Below are 16,327 nucleotides of genomic sequence, written 5' to 3' on the forward strand. Positions count from 1 at the left end.
AGAGCTGTGACAGCCTGTCATTGTCTGCCCCTCGGGATATTATAGTTGCAATTTGCTCACATAGATGCCAGCTGATCGTAAGTTCTCTTTTTTTAACTCTTTTCTTTGCATTTCCCCCCCACAAACTCAAGTCCAAAAGTATACAGTATGGTTCTTGAGCTGGAAGTAGGGTCTGCAAAGGCTTGTCATTGCTAGGACTTCTCTGTGGTGGATAGTAGAAGACCTGATGACAGATTTTAGTTCTTGTGACAGAAGAATTGTCAGGAAGTCTCATCTTCTCCTTTCACCTCTTGCTACTACTAAGGCACAGTGGGAAACTTAAAGGACAAATTCAGTTGACAAACAGAACTTGGATCCCTGTGAAGGAGACTTATTCTCCTCCTGTCAAATCTTTGAAAAATCAGAAAAAACTCTTGCTCCGATTAACCTTAGTGTACCCTCTAATATCCTCTGCTTCTGGACATGCTGAGAGTAACTCACTCATACTGAGAAAATTAGGCCTGACCAGGCCTGAAATGATTCATGAAGATTCTAATTTTAATAGTGAAATAAAACTACTTTTCATTGTGAAAAGTTTTAATCATTGTTTCTGTACATGTGGGCTTCAGCACAAAAATATGTTGTGCAGTTAAGTATAGATTTGTTCATCTCAGCATTATTTCATCATTATATTACATTAGGAAGTTCTAAGCATTTGCTTTTGTTCAATTCAGATGCTCTAAAAATTGAATACTGGTTTTAGTCTAAAGTTTTTAAGAACAATTAGGTTAAAAAGTGAATGATGTTTGCAAAGCATCAGTGTCAACTTTTATCAGTCTAAAACCTAAACCTTGGCAGTCCTTTTCATTATATTTTAGTATTTGGTGCATGTTTATTTGGCCTAGTTGCATAATGAAGTGGGAATTTTAAGTAGATGGGTACTCTACAAAGTACTGCTTTAAATGTATTTAATTATGTTAAAGAAATAATCATACCACTATTTGATCATCCTCTTTTATTTCTGCTACATACACTAGAAGTTTAAGGATATGTCTTGTGTAGACATAAGTCATTAATGCAAAAGTTCTTTTGAGGAATTGATGCGGAGAACTGTCTCCTTGTGATTGCCATTATATGAGATCTGCACTCGTTTGTCCATTTTTGCAAAGCTCAAATCTAAAGCAGTTGTAGTAATAGTTAAATCTGAAAAAGGACAGCTCGAATTACCTTACCATGGTCACCAAAAGGAGCCCGAATTTGCCCCATGTTAGAAATATCTTCCCTGTTAATTTTATTGCTCTGCAGTATTTCACACCAAAATTCCTGATGTAATAAGTGTTTTGTTCTGTGTAGTTAAAAAAAAAAAAAGTAAATACAATGAGTTTTTGTTGTGAAGATGGTCCTCCTGTCCTAGCTCTCTGTTCAGTGAGACACGGCATTTGGTTCTGAATGTGTGGAAGAGCTGGCAGCTGCTGTGGGATAGATGGGATAGTGTGCCAGAGGCAGCTCGTTCAGCAAGGCCTGGAGGAGAACCAGAGTGGAAAACTGGGGAAGTCTGTAGCAGCCTGCTCCCTCCTTGTCCTTCCCGTTGTCACTGTGTTTGTATGAGCTGCTTTACCTTCCACCAGGCTTGTGAGAAGGTGCATGCACAGACTGAAAATGACTATTTACATACACAGTATAGAAGTAGGCTAAAAAGTCACTGAAGGCATTGCTAGTCATAAAAATTTTGTTTCTTATAAAAAGAAGGATTTGCACTAGTTGCCTTTATCGGACTTGTATTTGCCAGACATTAAACTGAGTTAGGTATTGTATATAGTTCTTCTGAGATTTTGTTTGACATAACCAAAGGATTTTCACTTCGCAGGGAATGTTGGCCTGGAGCGTGGCCAGTTCTGACGGCTTTGTGTAAATTTTGGGTGTCTGTGAAAGGGAAGATGCAATGCTTGGTTGGGGCTCCTTCTGGCAGGCCTTGCAAGGAGTACTTCCCTTGGTGGGGTCTGAGCGCTGCTCATGGAGGGAAAGCTCAAGGTTTTCTGCTTCTTGTAATTTGGAGGGGCTATCAAAATAATAATTGCTATTAAAGATCAGTACCATGTTGTAATTACTTTAATGATAGTGAGTCTAATTCTGCAGCCATTTTCTTTTTTTTTCTGTGTGTGTATGCATTACTACAAAATTTTAAGTTGCATGAGAGATGAATTAATAATTTCAGCATTTTATAATGCTTCACCTAAACATGAATACTTCCAAATGAAGTGAAAATGAACTAAAAATAAGGCTTAATTATAATTTGCTCTTTTCTGAAGAACATGGAATTTTATATACAGATTATATAAGTTTTCAGTATATGTTTGTGTCATGTGCATGTCATGGATTCATTGTGTTACTATCCTGTCTACCAATATGGTGATACCCATCTGATAAACTGGTTTTAGGCATTGTTTTTTCTTTAATCCATCTCTTTCTTGACTTTTTCGAACATCCAGAATTTTCTGTTACTTCAGAACAACTCAAATGTAACAGAAATCAACATGTATCACGAATGTGTTTTATTACCTAAATAAAGAAGTACAGTAGTTGCAGTATTCGGTCTCAGATCAGTGGCACACTTTTAAGATCCAGTAATTTGGTGGAATAGAAACAGGGTATTTTATTCCTCAAGTGGCACTCGCTTGAGTGCAAATTATGGCTTCAGGCCTTTAATAGTCTCCAGATATCAGTCTTTGGAAAATTGTGGTATTCCATTGCGTAAGAAACATTTAGAATATTTTTAGGGAGTTTAACAAATTCCAGATCTCTGATCTTTGCACAGCAAAACTTCTGCTAGCGAAAAGTAACTGATTTTAAAACACAAGAGCTAAAGTAGTGCCCAGTAAAAATGCTGAATGCCCTAGTGTAGTCTTAAAATAGTGAGCTTTTTTCAGCATGTTGTGGAGATATAGTTTTATGTTTGTATCAGCATTTCTGTCAGCATTGCATGACTCACTTAAGAAGATCCATATCCATATGGATATCCATACCATATCCATAAATTTGGCTATGTCAAAACTGTCTTGTGTTTAAATATACTATGTGCTTAAATATCCAAACGATAATTTCATAGGTATAACTCCCACAGATAGTCAGAGAGAGCCACGTGCTCAATGCTGCCAGTTATACACCTGAAATTCTTGTTTAAGGTCCTTTCCTGATGTCTGTAAGGGAAGACTGTGAGGACTGTGTGATTATGTTTCTGCAAAGAAGTTTTTTGACTGCCTCTCCAGCACAGCATTTTAATCTGATGCAGTTCCTGGTTGGAGGGAAATGCTGTCTAATCATACCTCATCAGCTGGTGATAGAGACTATCACGCTTCACTCCAGTGTGTCAGATGTCCAAACATTTGTCTGAGTAATATTGTTAAAGATTCTATTGTCATCATAGTTCATTCGTTTTTTGAAAGGATTTTAAAACAGAAAAATTAATTCACTTACTAACTCTAACACATTCTCTGAAAGGATCTGAATTGCAGTTGGCTACAGTCTTTGCATATAATAATAACTGGTGGATTTCAAGCAAAATCACCAAGGACTGTATTGGAAATATTTGTATTATAAATCTTTATGGATTTATAAAGGTAACCTTGATAGAAGTAGACTGGACTATGCTTATGTTCTGTATTGGCCTTTGGAGCATACTAAACACTGAAGATGCTGTAGTATGTCATTTTGTAAACAATGCACACACAAATACTCTTTGGCACTCAAAAACTGGTAAATCAACCTACAATATGAAAAGTTGTAAATACACAGCATGCTTTTAGCCTTCTGATGTGCATTTAAAACTTCTGTATCTTAGCTGATTTCTGCCTTCCAACTAGTAGTTGACCATGAAAGTACTCTGAGACTTGAGTCTCTTCTGAGGGAATGCTTAATGGCTCTTCTCTAGCAGGCTGCTCTGCAAAAGCTCTAAAGGAATCCAGTGTGCAGGTCGCCATCCTTCTGCATGTTTGAGTTCAGCTTAGCAAAGGAGAGGTGGGAAACAAGGAAAAATTGACTTAACTGCAGAGAGATCACCCCTGGTTTGATCTCCAAGGAAGTTAATGAAACCTGAGATTTGCAGTTTTTCTAAGCTAAACAAAAACTGTATTTCTACTGTTTGTTTTGCAGAGTTCAGGGCCTTCTGTTGTAAACTTATGTTGACAGACACTGCAGATAAGTTGTAGCCTAGACAAGAAATAGCAAGTAAATGTAAGGGGTAACAGTATTTGAACAGAATAACCATTGTACCAGTAGAAATTGCCTTTAGTTCCGCAGTTTTTGATGCATCATTTTGTAGAGTTTTGAGGCGTAATTTGGTTTTCGCCGAGACTGTCATGGAAAATACCATGATATCTTTCAAAAGCTATTTTTGTCCTTTTATAAATGGCAATATTCATCCCTTCAGAGCTAAGGAAACAATCTGGTGTATGGAGGAAAACACTGTACTGCGTTTTCCTTTCTAAATAATAGATCAACGTTTACAGATGATGGCCCCTCCCATTAGTTGACTAATGAGAGTTGCATGAGTTTTCTTTCAAACAAAACATACATAGTTGCTCCTGCTCACCCCAAACAAACTCAATTGCTCTAATTATGGTTGCAAATCTCAACATTGATATCACTTGACATCATACAAACAGCAGAAGAGGGCATTGTGTGCCCAACTGTGCTGAAAGTGCTGTATGTCCTCGTCTCATGTTTTCTACTTAATTTTTGTAAAGACCAGGCTCCACTATTTGAGTGATCGCTCTTTCATTAGCTGCATCTGTTTAGCTCTGCTCCACCACTGCCCTCCCCTTGTCCACTCTGTCCCCCATGTATGTAACTTACAGCTCTGGAATTAAAGGAAGACCCGAGGTTAGTGATACAACTTGATTTCCATATTTGCACTGCTGGTCTACAGAGCTTGTTTTAAATACAGCAATTTAGCATTTTTCACATGCTTACCTCTAAGTCTCTCCTTCCTCACTTTGCTGATGCAAAATCTTTGAGTCTGTAAGATCACTCAGCCCTTCCTCACATTTCTAATTCAGTCTTGTCATCATTAATTAGGCTTTATCCTTGGTATTTACTATACTGAGCATGAAACAATAGGAATGAAAACAGCTGCAGTAACAGACAAATAAATATACAATAAATTGAATCTCTGTTTAAGTGTAAACCCAACTGGACAGGTATAGCTACCTCAGAGCAAAAGCAGTTGTACTCTTCTGTTTGGTTACGCTCATTGGTACTAAATGGCACTGGAATGACCATCCCCTTGATCTCACAGACATAATTATTGACAAATATATGGGCACAATCACTTTACAGATTTTTTCTCCTCTTTTCATCCTAACACTGTACTCCTCATGTTTCTGTGTGCAACTGTTATACTGCCTGGGACCAATTATTAATATTCTCAAACCATTGTTCTTGTTCCTAGCCTTTCTCTGCATTATATTTCTCCTCATTAGTATCTATATACTGTAAGTTTTCCAAAGCAGACCCTCTCATGACAGTACCCTAAAATGAAGATGGGATCTGAACTACTCCCACAGTGCTAATTAGTATCAATAGTGAATTCTGGAGAGCAAGTATTAGTCAGATATTGCCACCGAAACTCTTTTTTTTTTTCCAAAAAGTGACCAGAAGTTGAAAAGCTCTACAGCGTACTGCACTTTGCAATTCTCTCTTTCATATCTTGACCATTATATTTGCCTTTTTTTTTTAAGTGAAAAAATTTGAAAATGTTTAACCTGTTATCTGTACATACAGCCATATTTTCATCCAGCCATCCCTTTCTTTGGCATATGGCCTGTGTAAGCATTTAAGTATTCTTCACTGAACTTGAAGCCATGTATTAGCCAGAGATCACAAACACGAGAGCATGAGCTTGCATTTCTTAACCACATATTCTGCTATTCCACACCAAATGACTAAACATAGTGATATCTTCAGCCCAGGAATTGTCTTTCTCAAGCAAGATGACTGGATCACACGAAAGCTGCCCTCAAAAGGGTATTGGCCTCCTACCTCCCCATGTATAGCCAAAGTTCAGAGCTGACATGAAACAATCGTGTTGCAGTTGAATTATAGGGTGTTTGCACCAGCCAAGGCATCTCCTTTGAAGTCTGGAAAGAGAGCAGTGGGGAAGCTGCTTTCTGCAGCTTACTTCATATGGACACAGATTCTGTTTTGCCATTTTAGTAGTCTTTCTCAGTAAAGCCACACACATGCTGCACTTTGTGAAATCTTGAGTCCTCACAGATCAGAAGGAGTAAGTCTTTAGCCTGGAAAAGGGAATCAGGTGTGTAGTCCTGTGGCATTCATATACTAGTGTATGTTTGCATTGTGTCATGATACCTTCAGTCTCCTGAGCTTTGGGAGATAAATGTACCTTGCAGTGTCCTCTCAGGTTGGCAGCTTCAGGCAGATTGCTTGGGCTGTAGGGACACGAAGAATCCTCATCTTTCTCTGTGAGCAGCTTCCACACCCTGAAAGGAGCAATTTCTCAGGTGGTGCTCAAGCTGTTTAGCTCAGTTCAGGTGAAAGAAAACATCTGAAGCAACATTCATCCACCATATGGTAGTTAATGCAGTGAGAGAAAAATCCTGTGAAAGCTTGTGGTAGAAGAGGAAGTTACATGAGGCTCCACCATGAGTAATGCATTCATTATTTACACGAGGTTTTTCATGTACTTCAGTGGGGAGGGTGCCAGGGGGGAATGTTTTAGAGTAATTTATTATTTAAAATTTCTTTATGCATGTTTTTCCTCATGTAAAACTTTCCATCTCTTTGTAATAAAGCACAAACGTAGAGCAGATCAGATGAGAAAAATGATTATACTGTTGTAATGTCTAAAATATGCTTATTCAGCTAAACATATTTTGAGATATTGGCAAAAAGTGGCCTGCTAAGTTCAGGCTGGAAGCAGTTTACATAGCTTCTGATACTATTTCCTCTACTATTCTATATACCAAGAGCTCATTGTGCTGCAGCAACTAGTATTTTTCTGCCTCTATGGCTCTTCACAAGAAAAATGCCATTGTTTCAAAGGAACATGAACTTGTTCCCCAGCTACACATAAAAAGAATAACTGCAAGCAGTAACTAGATTGTTTTTTGTAAACAAAACTCAAACATATGCTGATCTTTTTTTCCTTTAAGATTTTCTATGTAAAAAAATGTTCAACATAAAAAATGCAAGCACCAAACTGAAGTACCTTGTTCTTGTTATTTTCTGCTGTTATCAGTGTAAGAAAAGGTACTAAAGAAACTTTTATCTTTCAAACTTCTTATTGCAGAAAAAGCATTCTGATATATTTTTATTAACAACATAATCATACATTAAGATGCATTTGAGAAGAAATTTCCAGAGTAACTAATATTTAAAGAAAGGGGAAAAAAAGAAAGGAAAATGTTTAATTTATTCAGTGAATAAGGTGCTGAAGTTAGTGTTTTTCAAATTAATACTTGTTTGCTGCTGCTAAGTACTTAGACCTACACAAAAAAAACTTTGAAGTCTCATTTGTTCAAGTGAAATTTCAAACTGATTGTTACTGATCTGTAAGGCTGCTTTTTCAGCTTACCCAGTAAAAAGTTCATTGCCGTGAAGGCTTGAGCATCCTCATCTTCAACACACAACCAGGCCCAGTTACTGCCCCATACACTGCTGCACTGTAGATGCACAGTCATTCTGAAATCTTCAAACTGCACAGTATGCGCCAGTGTCCTTTAAATGATGAAGGAAAAATATTATTTTAATTTTTTTAATGGGGAGTGGTGGTGTATCTTAAGTGAACAGAAAGTTCTGGATATAAAAGCTTTGACTTCTTTTTTAAAATAATTGCCCTGGCCTTTCCTAAATGATTGCAATTTTCTGTTCATTTTCTGCTAATTGCATGTGCAGACAGATTCAGGCAAAACATCTGTGGTGGCTCTAAATAGGAGAATTTCTTACAAAGCATTCAAGTTCCAGATGAGTTTTGTGCTGATGTAACCCCTTCCAGTCTGAGATCTGTATCCCTGTTAGTATCTTTCTGCAGAACCAACTTGCTGTTTCAAAGGTTCTGCCCATATCACAGAATCATAGTATCATAGAATCATAGAATTAGCTAGGTTAGAAAAGACCTACAAGATCATCTAGTCCAACCATCCACCTACCACCAATAACCCCACTAAACCATGTCTCTCAACGCTATATCTAAACGTTTCTTGAACACCTCCAGGGACGGTGACTCAACCACCTCCCTGGGCAGCCCATTCCAGTGCCTGACCACTCTTTCAGGAAAGTAGTGTTTCCTAATGTCCAGCCTAAATCTCCCCTGGTGCAACTTGAAGCCATTCCCCCTCGTCCTGTTACTAGTTACAAGAGAGAAGAGGCAGACCCCTAGCTCACTACAACCTCCCTTCAGGTAGTTATAGAGAGTGATAAGGTCCCCCCTGAGCCTCCTCTTCTCCAGACTGAACAATCCCAGCTCCCTCAGCCGCTCCTCATAAGGCCTGTGCTCCAGACCCCGCACCAGCTTCGTTGCCCTCCTCTGTACATGCTCCAAGGCCTCGATGTCTTTCTTGCAGTGAGGGGCCCAAAACTGGACACAGTACTCGAGGTAGGGCCTCACCAGGGCTGAGTACAGAGGGAGAATGACTTCCCTACTCCTACTATCACAAATGATATGTGAGTATATGAAACCTGTTCAGCTTTCTGCTATGAAATACACCCTCTGTTACTCAAAGCTGGACACAAAGCATTGTCTTCTATTATTTCTGCTTTATGAAAGAAAAAACCCTCCTATTTTCTAGTTTTAAATCTTGATATACAGTTGAAAAGTTTGGAAGACTTTCTGGGGTTACGGTGTGCTGTGGTTGGCGAATTGCCTGACTGCCTTGTGAAAGATCCATAATTCTCCATTCAATGAGATTTCATGGTAGTAAATTCTATGTTGGTTTAGGTAGAACACCAGTACTGGGATGAAAAACAATACATCTTAAAATAGTGAAGTGGAAATGTGGAATAAAATCCAGAAAACCCAATAAAGTATGAGTGATTCGATAAGATAAGTTCTAATGGTAGAAGTGTATTATGATGGTCTTTGATGTTTAGTTAGTTTTTATACATAAATTCAGTAAGTTACAGCTCCTGAAAACAGCTTTTGATTTGCTAGATTTATATCTACATGGGAGAACTTTAGTCACAAGTATGTAGGTCATTCTGAAAGTAATCCCCCCTATTTATTTCCATGGAAATGTCAACAGATACAAAGAGCACAATAACTGTGTGATTGAGCAAATTCTCAGCTACAAAATACTACCTTTCAACGTACTCACCATGATTAGCTATGCATTTTTGCCAATGATGAATAAGAGCCTGCATGCCGCACTTGTAAAAATCTGTACTAGTGGAGGTGACCCACTGTTGTCACTGCTGAAATGCACTACCCACTGCCTCACTGTGCTCACATCCACTGTTTGGTCTCCATAAATGTCCAGCAAGCATCAATGAATGTCAGTGGGTACCATTTTTTCTGCATGGAGGAATTCAGTGACACCAGTTCGCTTCATACTCACTTCCATGTCAGACGCCATTTTGTCAGACTGCCCTCTGCTGCCATCTTTTGCATGGCAACAAAATGTAACAGAATATTGGTGGGAAGGTGCAACCTCTGCTGCCTTACCACTAACATCCGCCTCTGATGTTGTGGACAATCACATAATCAAAGAGGAGACATTACCATCAGAGCAGCCCTTGTACATTCAGATTGAAAGCAGACCAATACAGATTTATTTTACAACGTACACAATACTAGGAGTCCCTCATAAGCTTGTACACCAGTTTCTGACAGATGTATCTGTATAAAAAGAAACAGGCAGAATGTGTTTGGCCACTTTTTCAAACAACAGAATAACCTTAAAAAATGCAATCTAATTAGCATTGATTTCATTACTCCACTTTTCATCATTTATTTTACTTTAAATAATTCAAAAATTAATCTATTTAGACTAAAAAATGTGAAAGGTACCTTTATAGTGTCAGCATGCATAGTTATGTGGAAGAAACTAATGACATAGGACAAAATGCATAAATGTTGCTTGTCAAGCAGTCCTGTACTAGGCATAAATTCATAAACAAAAAGGCATATTTCAATAGCAATCGATGATGTGAGAAAAAGTAGAGAAAAGATAGAAAATAACACAACTAGATTAGCTTAAATTTCTAGTTGGTTGATTTTGACTTTTTGATTCAGTAAAGAGAGAACTGGAGGGGACTGGAGAGGAGAACTGAGAGAACAGGGGGAGGGGTTCCACTTCTTCACTGGAAGTGAAGAAGTGAAGAAGTTCTTCCACTCCACGTCCACTGTTTCTCCACTTAAGTACCAGCCTTACTTCTCAGTGGTGTGTGGCTTTTTCCAGAATATGTGAAGGCTGCTCTTAGATGGGAAAGATAAGAATAATGTGACTTACTCAGAGTTTAAACTGCAGTTGTGTGGCTGAAAACCACATAAAGAAGGAAGCTTCAGCACTTTCTAATCTCCTACACGTTTGTTTTTTTCCACTTGCCTTTTAATCTTTCAAAATTAATATTGTGCTTTGTAAATATAACAACTTTGACTCTTAGTTTTACCACCTTCATTCAGTCACTTTTCAGATTTAATTTTTCCATCATTACAAGAGTGCAGAGAGGTGAGTTGTACGTTTTCCAAATAATAAGACTTTTTAAAATGAAAAAATTTTATCAGAAATGTTCTAACATTTTGTAATGCGATGCTTTCACATTCAAGCCTATTTTTTCATTGAAAACGTCCATGCAGTAACCAGAGTGCCTTTGCAAATATAGTTGAGTCCTTTACAGTTCTGTTTGGAGTATTTGAATTATCTTTTGAAATAATTTTTTCGCCTTTGTCAAATTTGCCCTGAGCAAGGTTAGTTTCATGTAATAGAACTGTACAAAGAACAACAAACCTGCCTTTTGGTACTCAAGATTTTCTGTCACTATGAAAAAAGTATTGATGGTTAGATGTCTTTGCAGTGAGTTTGTAGAGGGTCACTGACCTTGCAAAACAATCTTCTTTTTTAACTTGACAGCATGTTATCCATGATTTTGAGGTTTAACTCACTTAACAGTTTTCCCTCCAGAGCTAGGTTAAAGCACTGCTGCAATCAGAATATCTTCAACGACACCTCTGAAAGTTAATATTAGCATTTACGTTAATGCAGCTTTCTCTAAGTAATGATTTTCAGCTTTAGGGATTCTTCTAAACACCTGAAATATTCAATAAGCAAGGATGAAATTTTAGAAGATGCAGAACAAGTTCAACAAATTGCTTCTGGAGTAATATTTGTCTGAAATAACAACAAACTGGTATCAGCTGTCTTTCTAGCAAGAGACTTAGGGGCTTCATGCTGCTGAAGTGCAAAAGAAATGTTCATTCTCTGCAGTCTTTCAGTCATTCCTTTGGAGGGAAATTACTAGTGAAGCTCATGTCACTTTGGCCTGGAAAGTATCTTCTGTGGTCACTGTCTAGTTTGAACACTTGGTTGACATGGACTGCTGAACAGATCTCAGTTATAGAAACTGTGAGTCATAGCTAATGTGTACTGCATTCAGCTTGGACACAGAAAGTGGAAGGCTCAGCAATCTGTTACATATCATCCTAAGGCATTATTGGTACTGCCAGCTCCACCGTTGAAAACTTACGAGTCAAACTTCCCTCAGATCCTAATATTTCCTATTAATCAAGACCTTTAGGGGTAGAAAATATTTTTTAAAACCAGTTTTGTGTTGTTTCTTTAATGCTAAGAATAGTTTTATTAAACCGAGTATGAAAAATGTTACATAAAGCAAATCATGCCATGCAGTATAGGGTTAATTTTTTTTTTGAAAAGAAAGAGGTGTGTGTATTTGGCAGAAATGCATTAGGTCAGGTATTTTGCTTTTTTGTTTTAATCCAATTAAATTATAAATCTATTAGGTTTGGTTCCTCATTTTCTCATTTGGTTGTGAACTATAGCAAGCATTTGCCACCAGTTGAAATCTGGGGGAAAGGTTCTTCCAACATGCAATGCCAATATATACTGCACTGCAGACAGTCGATTAACCGGAAAAGCAAGGTTCTTCAGCTCTCAGTTTGGGTGCCTGGAATGGATGAATGTTTGTGCCAAATCCTTAGTCTTTGAAATGGAGGTAGTATCTCTCCTTCATTCAGCTCAAGAGATTTTTGTGAAGATTATGCGATAGACCTTTGAGAAGCATCCAGGAACTGAATTGCCACAGAAAAACCTTGTAATTCGGGCTGTAATTTGAGGGGAAAATCCAGTAAGCAAGGCATGGAGCTTCAAGTTGTTTAGTGATGTGAATGCAAGATACTGAGGGGCTGCTAATGCTGACATTGTCTTGTTTCACATAAGCCAGGACTCAGCAGAAAAGATGTAATACAGGCTTGAGATTGAAGATTGTGTCACACAAAGACAGTGTATAAGAAGTGTCTCTGCACAGTCGATTTTATTCCTACTTTTTCAGTTTGATTCTGCACCCTTTAATCCTGTTTGAACAAGATTAACCCTTGTTTTAATCAATTTTAACATATGTATGCATGCACACGCTTTTGTGAACGCACATGTTAGTGCATGTAATTTTTTGCAAGTTAGGGGAGATGAAGAGCAAACTGCATAAACAGAGATTCTATCTTGTAGCAGTCTGCTAACATCCAAATGAATCACCAGAAGGAATGGAATATCCTGAGCCATCCCACAGTGCCCTGCTCCTCAATCTGACTGGTGGCAAAAAGGACGTAATTCTCTATTTAAAGCACCTCTATAGAGAATCAGCGCAGAGATGTTGTCAATTCAGTGTCCTGGCTTCTCAGCACTGGTGTCTGTTGGCACCTTTCTGCCTTCTCCCATTTGCTCCACTGGCCACGAAGCTCAGTTTCACTGCAAAAGGAAGCAGTGTATTCAGGGCAGGTGGAATCTTTGGGAATTTTTCCTCTTAAATTTCAGCAAGTCTCCACACCTCCAGGGACAGGGCATCCACAGCCTCTCTGGGCAGCCTACTCCAGCACCTCACCACTCTCTTGGTAAAGAGCTTCCCCGTGATATCCAACCTAAATCTTCCCTCGTTCAACTTAAAACCATTTCCCCTCGTCCTGCCATTATCTTCCCTTGTAAAGAGTTGACTCCCCTCCTGTTTGTAGGCTCCCTTTAGGTACTGAAAGGCTGCAGTGAGGTCACCCCACAGCCTTCTCTTCTCCATGCTGAACAAGGCCAGCTCCCTCAGCCTGTCTTTCTAGGGGAGGTGCTCCAGCCCTCTGACCATCTTTGTGGCCCTCCTCTGGACCGTCTCTAGCAGCTCCCTGTCTTTCTTGTATTGGGTATTTGTTTTGGGTATAACAAGTTGCTTTCCATATTGCATATGAGAATGTCCTTTATTCTGACATGTTCAGGCAATGAAAATTTTCTTGGTGGTGACAGTTACAGAGAGATTTTGGTGAGTTGTCCAAAGTGGCTTCATATAGCCAAGGAAAAAGAACAGATGACGTGCAGTAAAAACTGCTTCAGAAGGGTGGTCATGGGAAGGAAAGACAGAACCTGGTCTTCACTGATCAGAGCAGCAATGCTTCAGCTCCCCAATTTCTGACATTGCAGTCATTACCAAATTCTGCCCAGTAGACTGAGGGACTGGTAGACGTGCCTGTGGATGGTATCAGGGTCCAAAAACTAGGGCCTATAAATGACGATGTTTTACTTCACCTCTCCTTTCCATCCTTGCTCAGGACATTTATTAACACACTGAGCAATCCCAACGGGATCACAGATTGTCGGTGCATACCTGGTTACCACCCCAAGGAGATCAGCATAACTGGCCTAGCACACAGCTGGATGGATGCAGCTAGCTGGAACATTCCCAGCACAAGAAAGATGTGGGGCTGTTGGAGCAGGTCCAGAGGAGGGCCACAAAAATGAACAGAGGGCTGGAGCAGCTCTCTATGAAGAAAGGTTGAGCGAGCTCAGCTTGTTCAGCCTGGAGAAGAGAAGGCTTTGGTGAGATCTCACTGAGGCCTCATCATTGAGGAGAGCTTATAAACAGGAGGGAGACCATCTTTCCACATGATCTGATAGGGATAGGACAAGAGGGAATAGTTTAAAAGAAAGGAGGTTTAGGTTAGATATTACGAGGAAGATTCTTATTCAGAGGGTGGTGAGGTACTGGCATAGGCTGCCCACAGAAGCTGTGGGTGCCCCATCACTGGAGGTGTTCAAGGCCAGGTTGCATGGGGCCCTGGGCAGCCTGTTCTAGAGGCTAGCAGCCCTGCCCACAGCAGGAGGTTGGAACTAGATATTGAAGGCCCCTTCCAATCCAAGCCATTCTATGATTCTCTGAATATCCAGAACTCATACTTTGAAAAAAGAAAAAAAGTTTTTTTAATAAGTTGAAATATAACACGCTTGGTCTGATCAAAGCACAACAGCTTTAGCTTAGTGCGTGTACATCTGTTTGGCAAAGGAAGCACTGCACACCTAGGAGAGGCGGGACTACGGGGAGGGCGGCAGCACCCCGAGCCGCAGCAGGCTGACGCGGGACCTTCGCGCGGGGAGAGGGACCGCCTGAAGTGCAACGTGCCCGTGGGCCATGGCCGGGCGGCGTGCCGGGAGCAGGACAGCGGTGCTGAGTCGAGCTCTCACCAGTTGCTGCTAAGTGTTCTGACTATTGCGCGCTGCGGACTTATCCCGCGTCTTTCTTCCTGCCTGAGCGTTCCAGCTGCTGCCTGAACGTCAGTCGCAGCGTTCCAATCCAAAGTATTTTCCTTCTTTGCAGCGCTCGGAAGAATTCAAATTACACATCTTACTGGATCTTAATTACAATACGTCTTTATACAGGTAACTTTGTAAATATTACTTTACCCTCACTGCGTGAAAATACATTAGCTTACAATCACACTAAGGTCGATGATGGTGCTTTCTCCCCCACGCAAAGACAACGACGATAGCGCTCCGCTACCCGTCCCTGCCATAGCTGGAGACTGCGCGGAGCTGCGCAGAGCCCCACGTGACCGCCCCGCGGCACAGACGCGCCGCAATTAGCATTCACGCCGAGCGCGGGCAGCCAGTGGTGGGACCGCCGCTGGGGAGGAAGGGGTTAACGCGGGCAGCCGGCTGGCTTTTTTTTTTCTTTTTTTTTTTAAATCTTCTTAATTAATCACCCGCCGCTCCGCGATTTAAATATGGAAATGGAGAGCGGCTCGCAATTATTCATGAGCCGAGCCTGCCAGCGACCCCGCCGCGTTACTGGCCCCGCCCTCCTCGCCCTGTGCAGAGAGCGAGTCCCGGCGCTACCTGCTGCCCACCTGCCCGCTGGACCGCCTCGTCAGGGGCCTGGGGGCACAAATGAAACAAATGAAAGGCCTGGGCAGTAGGCTTTGCCCTGAGCTGCCACAGCTCCGCGGCGGGCGGCCGGGGAGCGCGTGGTGCGGGCGGCGCGCACAACATGGCCGCCGCGGGGCGCGCTGACGGCAGCAGGTGACGTTCGGGCTGCGCAGCGGCTTGCCGCCCGCCCTCCCGCCCTCTGAGTGTTTGTATGTTGAGGCTATTTTTCTGGCACTTTTTCTCCCGCTCTCTGGACTGTCTATTTGATGCAGCGGATGGCTAGGTGAAAACGAAATAAAATCCCGGCGCTTGGTGGCTAGTTGTGTCAGTGCGGTGTTGCTGGAGCCGCAGAGGGGGGAGGAGCAGCAGCGACAGGTTGCGGGCTGACAGGTGCACTTCGCCAGCGGTGTGTGCAGGGCGGTCTGTTCTTCGAGCAGCCTTGGTGTCGTTAAATAAGAAAATAAAAAAAGCTTTGAAGGCAAAAGGCACGTTGTAATGGCAACTACAGCTTTAGCAGGGGGCATGTGTTGCACCAGAGCGAGCCGTGATGCAGTGATGGAGGACGTACCATCTCGTTCTGTGGGACTGCAGCGTTTAGAGATGTGCCTGATTCCTTTCTCCCTCTAGAACGGGCTATTGCTCCGCGGATGCCAGCGGCGTGCGTGCTGCGAGTTGCCGTGCTGGATAACAGGGTGGCTTTGAGAGCTCAGTGCGGCCGCAGAGCGAAACAAACCGCGGCGAGGACGGGGATCTGAGCTCCAGCTTAGAAGGAAGGCGGGAAGATCAGACTGCGATAAACAACGCTGAAAAATGGCAGGAGAACAGTGTTTACTTTTGAATGTATGGCCCGCTGCTAGCCTGTCACTCGTTTTTAGGTTAGCAGAGGTTGGAGGAAGGGCCAGATCGAGGCGTGGCTAGCTGCTGTCAAGGCAGAAAAAAGTCTGCAAATTGCTGTTCTCAGCTTTTTTTCTCTCCTCCACCCCTCC

General features: G+C 41.2%; 2 long non-coding RNA genes across 4 annotated transcripts in view; one reads left to right on the top strand and one right to left on the bottom strand.

The window, feature by feature from the left end:
* LOC110397198 overlaps window positions 5,881-16,327 on the bottom strand; it is a 33,422-nt gene continuing 22,975 nt past the window's right edge. The window contains exons 2-4 of one of the 3 annotated variants that reach the window (XR_002437617.1): window positions 14,909-16,144; window positions 7,571-7,713; window positions 5,881-6,476 (exon numbers count right to left, since the gene is read on the bottom strand). This is a non-coding gene — a long non-coding RNA (uncharacterized LOC110397198). Of the gene's footprint in view, window positions 6,477-7,570; window positions 7,714-14,634; window positions 16,145-16,327 lie in introns of those variants that run through there. The other 2 variants (XR_002437621.1, XR_002437614.1) reach the window with 2 other exon arrangements.
* Window positions 14,694-16,327, top strand: part of LOC110397207 — an 8,291-nt gene continuing 6,657 nt past the window's right edge. Inside the window, exon 1 of the long non-coding RNA XR_002437623.1 lies at window positions 14,694-14,855. This is a non-coding gene — a long non-coding RNA (uncharacterized LOC110397207). The remainder of the gene's footprint in view (window positions 14,856-16,327) is intronic.

The sequence above is a fragment of the Numida meleagris genome, chromosome 1, assembly GCF_002078875.1.
Source record: "Numida meleagris isolate 19003 breed g44 Domestic line chromosome 1, NumMel1.0, whole genome shotgun sequence".
NCBI lineage: Eukaryota > Metazoa > Chordata > Aves > Galliformes > Numididae > Numida > Numida meleagris.